General features: G+C 45.0%; 1 pseudogene; it reads left to right on the forward strand.

The window, feature by feature from the left end:
- The first annotated feature begins 5,011 nt into the window (after positions 1-5,011).
- LOC135089048 (peptidyl-prolyl cis-trans isomerase FKBP2-like) lies at positions 5,012-7,631 on the forward strand (annotated as a pseudogene).
- Positions 7,632-8,639: the final 1,008 nt, after the last annotated feature.

Raw genomic sequence — 8,639 nt, forward strand, 5'->3', positions numbered from 1 at the left:
TATACATATATATGCATGTAAAACATGTGTGAAGTGTTAGTTCTGTATTGCAGAAATTACAGGAGATATTGGCCAAGAAAGTGGGAAAAACGTGTTTTCAGAAAATCACAAATAAAAAATTTTTTGAGTTACACGGCTTGAATGGCAAATTACTTTAGTGTCCCATTTTCTAGTACTCTTTCTTGAGTATGTAGATGATAGAAAACGTGAATTGGTAATGGTGGTCTATAGAAATAAAATTATACACTATATGAATTATAAAAAAAAATAAATAAATAAAATACGTGCTTACACACACACACACAAACACACACACACACACACACACACACACACACACACACTGAGTAGGCCTATGTTGTGTGTGTGTGCGCTGAGGGAAAGAAAGGTAATATTTCCCCGAGACCACGTGCTCGCCACGCGGATGGGTATACTAGCTGTCAGGCTAGCGCGTTGTAAACCTGTCAGTTTCCTGCCAAGAACCTGTACGTGACCTGTAGGTTTTTCTAAGTCGTATTACCCAACACACACAGCAGTCACATGTTTTCTTAGACACCGATGTCCTAGGAAAATGAATATGGATAACGTGAGAAATTACTCACAGCCATGAAAGTTTTGCGAGTAGCAGCAGCAGTAGTATCCTACTGGGATACTACTGCTTCTGCTACTGAATAAATCGCGGGTCCGCACTGCTTATATACACACTGTCATGTGGTTTCAATCCTAATATTGCATCGTGTTGTCTGGGTATCTCTCTCTCTCTCTCTCTCTCTCTCTCTCTCTCTCTCTCTCTCTCTCTCTCTCTCTCTCTCTCTCTCTCTCTCTCAGTGCAGCGATATGCCTTACTCATCAACACCCCCTCCCCCCTAGCTGTGTGTGTGTGTGTGTGTGTGTGTGTGTGTGTGTGTGTGTGTGTGTGTGACATAAGAAATATATTTGTGCAGAAATTCTCGACGCCCTCGTGGCTCAGTGGTATTCGTGTCAACCTTTGACCGGGAGGAACGAACGTTCGATCCCCGTCATTCCAGGGTGGTGGGTGGGTAGCAGCATAAAAGTAGTAAGGACACGTCATCCACTGAACCACGAGGGTGTTTTTTTTTTTTTTTTTTTTCTTATTTAGCTGGTATACAAGTCCTGCATTGGCTAGATACCTACATGATCATAACACAGGTGCAGTTAGGACTGTGAAACCAAACAGAAAACACATGCCACAGTTTCCAAGAACGCAAAAAGGGGAATTGAAAAAATACTGCACCCATGACATCGTGACAGTGAAATGGCATGACAGAAGAGAAGTGCATTTGCTCTCCACAGTCCACACAGGACAAATATATAGTGATTTATAGTGATATTCACTATAAAAGGGTCAGGATGACAGCTGTCTGTGTTCGTGTGTTATCTCCCCTTCTCTCCTTATCACAGGCAGGACGGAGGGAGTGTGTCTTTGAAAGAATCCAACATTTCAGTCTACAATACGCTCAGTATAGGACAGTCCTGTGTGTGTGTGTGTGTGTGTGTGTGTGAGAGAGAGAGAGAGAGAGAGAGAGAGAGAGAGAGAGAGAGAGAGAGAGAGAGAGAGCGTTTGCGAGGTGTCGTCGCTCTCCGTGCTGCTTCCCTTGTTCCTCCTACCCCCAATAATCTAACTATAACAGGTCAGCATTCAGTGGAGTAAACATTCTCTCTCTCTCTCTCTCTCTCTCTCTCTCTGTGTGTGTGTGTGTGTGTGTGTGTGTGTGTGTGTGTGTGTCAGATCGTAATGCGGCTGGAATGGGCGCGGAAGGCGTAGCTTCTGGGGGGCAGGGAATGGGTTATATGGCTCATATATGTGTTTCACACTTACAGTACCAAGTTGTAGTTCTAGGGCAAAGGAACAATTTTAGCACAAAAATGAAAAATGTCAATCTGGAGTGATTTTCGTCAATTATCTGTGTGGTCCCCCCCTTAAGTCAAACTAGTGGAATAAAGGGGAGCAGGGACACACACACAGCACAGTTACTCACCGCTCACATCTTCGAAACTGCTGATGCCCTGAGGGTGAGGTATCCTGCCGCCAAGCTGGTCATCTGTGGGGACTTTAACAGATTAGATATCAACGATATCCTACACCAGCTACACCTCACCCAGGTCGTGTACTTCCCCACCCACCAGCAAGCCATCCTCGACCTTATACTGACAGACCTGGGCCAGCACTCGCCCCCCAAGCCGCTGCCTCCCATGGGACAGAGCACCCACCTCTCCATACTGTGGACACCCACACCCACCACCTCGACCCCCTGGTCAGCTGTCACCAGGACCCACCGCCTCATGCTTGACTCAGCCATGAGGGCGTTTGGGCAGTGGGTGACACAACACCCGTGGACCGAGGTGCTGGATGTGGAGGACATCCACTTAAAACGGCAAAATTACATCGCCAACACCACAGAAGCCTTCCTCTGCTACTTCCCAGCCAAGAGCGTCACGGCGCACCCATCTGATGCCCCCTGGATGACGCCCAGCATTAAAAGACTCGTGCGTCAGCGGACCTGGGCGTTCCACTCCTGCCGGGTCCTTTACAGGAAACTAAGAAACAGAGTGATCAGGGAGATTAAGGCTGCAAAGGCAAGCTATTACCCAGACAAGATACACCACCTCAAGCTGACCAACAACAGACAGTGGTACACTAAGATCAAAGCTTTGTGTGGCCTACAAAAGCACACTTTATCTCTTCCTTGCACCTCACACCTTCCTCCTAATCTCGCGGCTCAGGAGATGAACAATCACTTTGCTGCTATCTGTCAAACCTTTCCTCCCCTCCACACCACTCCGCTTCCTGCCTATCTTCCCGCTCCCTCCCCTCCACACACTGTCCAGGCGATGGATGTTTTTAAGAGAATACTTAAATTTAAACCAAGATCCACCACACCCACTGACCTTCCTATAAAAATTTACAAGGAATTTGCTGTAGAGCTAGCAACACCGCTATGCTCCATAATAAACGCCTCACTCTCCCATCACTCTTGCCCCGCGTACTGAAAGACATCTTACGTCACCCCCATCCCCAAAACTTCCAGTCTACAGTCACTCAATGACCTCAGGCCAGTCTCTATCACCCGCATCCCTAGCCTTATTTGTGAAGATTTTGTGTATGACTAGGCCTACACCAAAATTTGTAATACCGTGGATATCAGACAATTTGGAAATATTAAAGCCACCTCCACCTCCCATTACCTGACCAGCTTCCTTGAATTCATCTACAGCCACCTGGACATGCGAAACACCTCTCTAGCTGTTGCTTTTTTGTGGACTTCAAAAAAGCCTTTGATCTTGTTGATCACACTGTTGTCATCAGCAAGGCAAGTCGGTCTCCCTCCTGACCTGGTAGCGTGGCTAGCCGACTTCCTCACAGGGAGGCGTCAGGCCGTTCACTATCAGGGATCTGTCTCTAATTTCCAACAGCTGACATGTGGGGTCCCCCAGGGGACCAAGATGGGTCCTCTATGCTTCCTCCTCCTCATTAACGATGCCCTCACTGACACGCCACATCGCTGGAAGTATGTGGACAACTGCACCGTGGGCGTCCCAGTTTCCACCAAGAATCCGGACTACTCACCACTGCAAGCGATTCTGGAGCGACTGCAGACGTGGACGGAGGAGAGCAGGATGACCATCAACCACAGCAAAACAGTGGTAATGCATTTCTGTACCTCCTCTGTACCAGTGCCCCCTCCCCAGCTCACAGTGGGCCCTCACCCCCTCCAGGTGGTCCAATGTGCCAAGCTTCTCGGAGTCACAGTGGATGACCAGCTGACCTGGAAGCAGCATGTCGCCAGCACCGTAAGATCAGCTACCTACAGGCTGTACATGCTGCGCAGACTCAGGTCGCTGGGAACGCTGACAGATGAGTTAAGGTGGGTGTACCTCACCTTCATCCTCCCCAAACTCATGTACACCTCCCCAGCGTGGTCCTCCTCCCTCACACACACTCAACAGCTACAGTTCTCTGGTAAACTCTGGAACTCCCTGCCTGCTTCTGTATTTCCACCTTCCTATGACTTGAATTCCTTCAAGAGGGAGGTTTCAACACACTTATTCAGCAATTTTTGACCACTGCTTTGACCCTTTTATGGGACTGGCATTTCAGTGGCCAGTTTTTTTTATTAGATTTTTGTTGCCCTTGGCCAGTGTCACTCCTACAGAAAAATAAATAAATAAATAAATAAAAATAATAATAATAATAATAATAATAATAGTAATAATAATAATAATAATAATAATATCAACGTTCGCTTTATATATATATATATATATATATATATATATATATATATATATATATATATATATATATATATATATATATATATATATATATATATATATATATATGTAGGAGTGACACTGGCCAAGGACAACAAAAATCTAATGAAAAAAACTGGCCACTGAAATGGCAGTCCCATAAAAGTGTCAAAGCAGTTTGATTAATATGCCTTGTTGTGCGTGTGTGGAATATGTTATGGTAGAAATAGAGTAAGCGTGGGTGATGAGGAAGCGAGCGCCCCGTAATATTTTTGGGTTGAGATAAGTGAATCTTGGACACGCCCCTTCAGGTAAATGGCGGTGTTTCTTCCCCCTCCCCACCCAAACCCGCCCTCTCCCCGCTGACAGATGGGGCGAAGTTGTCTTCAGCGTGAGTGAAGGAGGTCTGTCATCACTCCACTCTTGCTTGCTTGCTTTATTTCATTCGTTTTGACAACACACACACACACACACACACACACACACACACACACGCAATTCATAGCATTAATTAAAGTTATTCTGGGCTCAAAATCAATTTAAAATAACTAAATAAATTACAGTAAATTACAATAAAACAAAAAATACTTAGAAATCAATAATCAGTAAGATATATATATATATATATATATATATATATATATATATATATATATATATATATATATATATATATATATATATATATATATATATATATATATATATATGTTAGAGTCAAAGTCAGCACCTGAACGCGATCCGTCCCTAGTCCAATCAGAAGCCAGAATTGTGACAGCTGAAAGCGGCTTTCCTCTCTACCAATCGGAAGGCGCCAGATTTGTTTACGTTCAAGAAGGCAGCGTGGTGACGGGCAGCGGACGAGAATATTCAACGTTTTTCAACTTTTCTCAGTTATTACCTGTCAGGTGAGATTGATTACGCGTGTGAGAGCTGGTGAGAGTCATATGGTGGTGTGGATGTGTGTGTGAAATTGTGTGTGATTGAAATTGTGTGTAGACGTGAAGAAATGATGATAAACACAGGAGTGAATGAGACACGAAGCAGTAGAATTTGTAAGCTAATCTAAATCTTCCTGTACATCTTTGCATTATCATCTATACTGTCTTCCCGCGCCTCCCCAGCCCCAACACTCCTGGAGGTGGCGAGGCAGCGGGGTGTTCATGAGAGGAACGCTTGCTTAAGTGAAATTTGAACCTTCGTGAAAGTTTAAGATGAGAGAGTCTTTTCGGAAATTTTTGTGCCAGGGAACAAATATGGACTCGTAACTAGTAACACACTTAACCTATCCTAATTTATCCTAATCCTAACGTAACTTGATCTAACTTAATTTAACCCAATCCAGACGTAGCCTAACCAAACCTAACCTATCCAATCCTAACTTATCCTAATCCTAACCTAACTTGATCTAACTTAACCCAACCCAGATGTAACCTAACCTATCCTAACTTATCCTAATCCTAACGTAACTTGATCTAACCTAACTTATCCTAACAAAATCTAACTTAACCTAACCTATCCTAACCTAACCTAACTCAATCTGATTAACCTAACAGCTCCCTTGGCCCCCTAACCTAAATAATGTGATGCTGAATACCCCCTGAATCCCCTGAACCCCCTTAAACTCCCTGAACCACTATGAACCCTCCTTGAACACCCTTAAATGCCCTTGAAGCTCCCTAGTACCCCCCTGAACTCCCTTGAATCCCCCTGTAACACCCTTGAACCTCCCTGAATCCCTTAATACCCCCTGAACCAAACTTAACCTCCCTGAACTCCCTTGAAACCCCTTTGAAACCTCTCTGAACCCCTAACCCCCCTCTGAACCCCTTAACCCCCCCTGAACCCCTCCTTAAGCTCCCTAACCACTGCAAACCACCACAAACATGACATTAGACAGCTAACTTGCACCCCTCCCTCCTTCCTCTCCCTCCACCTCCTTTCACCTCCACCGTCCTCCCACAGCATGCGCCTGGAGACTGTGGCGGCGGTGGTGGTGGTGGTGTTGGCGGTGAGCTGCGCGGCGGAGGAGGAGAAGAAGAAGGAGAAAGTGAAGAAGCTGCAGATTGGGGTGAAGAAAAGAGTAGATAATTGTACGCTGAAGAGCAGATGAGGGGACCTGCTTCACATGCACTATGCGGTGAGAGAGAGAGGAGAGAGAGAGAGAGAGAGAGGAGGGGATGAACCAAGAGAGAGAGAGAGAGAGAAGGGATGACCAAGAGAGAGGGGGGTGATGAAGAGAGAGAGAGAGAGAGAGAGAGAGAGAGAGAGGGGGTGACGAAGAGAGAGAGAGGGAGATGACCAAGAGAGAGAGAGAGAGAGAGGGGGATGAACCAAGAGAGAGAGAGAGGGGGGGGCGATGAACCAAGAGAGAGAGAGAGAGAGAGAGAAAGAAAGAAAGAGGAGATGACGAAGAGAGAGAGAGGGGAGGGTGAAGAAGAGAGAGAGAGAGAGAGAGAGAGAGAGAGAGAGAGAGAGAGAGAGAGAGAGAGAGAGAGAGAGAATATAACCTAACCTAACCTAACTTAACAGGGAAAGCTGGAAAATGGCACAGAATTCGACAGCAGTTACCCTCAAGGACAACCCCTGACCTTCACGCTGGGGTCAGGTCAGGTCATCCAAGGCTGGGACCAGGGACTGATTGGGTGAGTAGTGGCAGTGGTGGTGGTGGCAGTGGTGGTGGTGTATATTAGAGAGAGAGAGATAATGATGTTATTTTCCCATATCTATCTCTGTTTGACCTTCCTTTGTATTCCCCATGTGCTTCTGACGCCTTCACCCCACCCCGCCCCCCAAGGATGTGCAAGGGGGAGAAGAGGAAGCTTGTCATCCCCTCGGACCTCGGCTATGGAGCTTCAGGGGCGCCTTCAAAGATACCTCCCCACACCACGCTGGTCTTCGAGGTGGAACTTGTCAAGATAGAGAGGAAAGAGGAGCTTTGAGGCTAATCTAGGGTACGTGCAGGTGTGTGCGGGTGTGTGCAGGTGTGTGTGGGTGTCTGGTGGAGTGTGTGTGTCTGTGTGTCTGTCAGTGTGTGATTTTTCCCTTTCTGTAGAGATTAACGGTATCTGTGTGTGTTTGTGTGTGTCTGTGGAGTTTTAAGGGTGTCCTAGAGAGTACTTAAAGGCTCCCTCACCCTTAACAAGTCTAGGGGTGTGTGTGTGTGTGTGTGTGTGTGTGTGTTTATGGCTGGGAGAGGTCTTCAGTGTGTGTGTGTGTGTGTTTGTCTGTAAGGGTGACCAGCATAGCCAAGAGACTGCAAGGGTGTTGGAGAATGGTCAGGAAAAATTTTAAGGGTGTTTCTTTGTCACCCTGTTCAGTTTAAGGGTGTTTAATATGGCCAGGAAAAATTTTAAGGGTGTTTTTTGTCACCCTGTTCAGTTTAAGGGTGTTTAATATGGCCAGAAAAAATTTTAAGGGTGTTTTTTTGTCACCCTGTTCAGTTTTAGGGTGTTTTTAAAATGGTCAGAAATGTTTAAAGTGTTTTTTTTTTCACCCTGTACAGTTTAGGGGTGTTTAATATGGCCAGGAAAAATTCTAAGGGTGTTGCTCATTACCCTGTTCAGTTTAAGGTGTGTTTAATATGGCCAGGAAAAATTTTAAGGATGTTTTTGTCACCCTGTTCAGTTTAAGGGTGTTCAAAATGGTCAGAAATGTTTAAAGGGTGTTTTTTTGGTCACCCTTTTCAGTTTAAGGATATTTAATATGGTCAGGAAAAATTTTAAGGGTGTTTTTTGTCACCTTGTGTACTTTTTAAGTGTGTGGGGGGAGTGCTAGCTGTAAGGGTGTGTGTTGTCACCCTGGCTGAGTCTTAAGGGTGTTTGTTAAGCCACCCTGTTTGATTAGTGTTAGTGTGTGTGTGTGTGTACCTGCATCTCTCACCCCAATACTTGTAATCATATTCTTTATAAATAAATTTTGTGTGTGTGTGTGTGTGTCAGGAACACACACACACACACAAGAATGAGAGAGAGAGAGAGAGAGAGAGAGAGAGAGAGAGAGAGAGAGAGAGAGAGAGAGAGAGAGAGAGAGAGAGAGAGAGAGAGAGAGAGAGAGAGAGAGAGAGAGAGAGAGAGAGAGAGAGATGATTAACAGCTGAGAGAGAGAGAGAGAGAGAGAGAGAGAGAGAGAGAGAATAACCACATCTACTACTACTACTACTACTATTTGAAACAATAGATATACAAATAGTCTTATTAATAGTCAAGACATACACACACACAGGTGCGTGTACACAAATATTACTACAGCTCATGGCAGTGTGTGGGTGTAGTAGGACAGACACAATCAAGTTGACAAGTATTGAGATAATTATCAAATATATATTATTATTATTATTATTATTATTATTATTATTATTATTA

This window comes from Scylla paramamosain, chromosome 3 (genome assembly GCF_035594125.1).
Source record: "Scylla paramamosain isolate STU-SP2022 chromosome 3, ASM3559412v1, whole genome shotgun sequence".
NCBI classification, from domain to species: domain Eukaryota; kingdom Metazoa; phylum Arthropoda; class Malacostraca; order Decapoda; family Portunidae; genus Scylla; species Scylla paramamosain.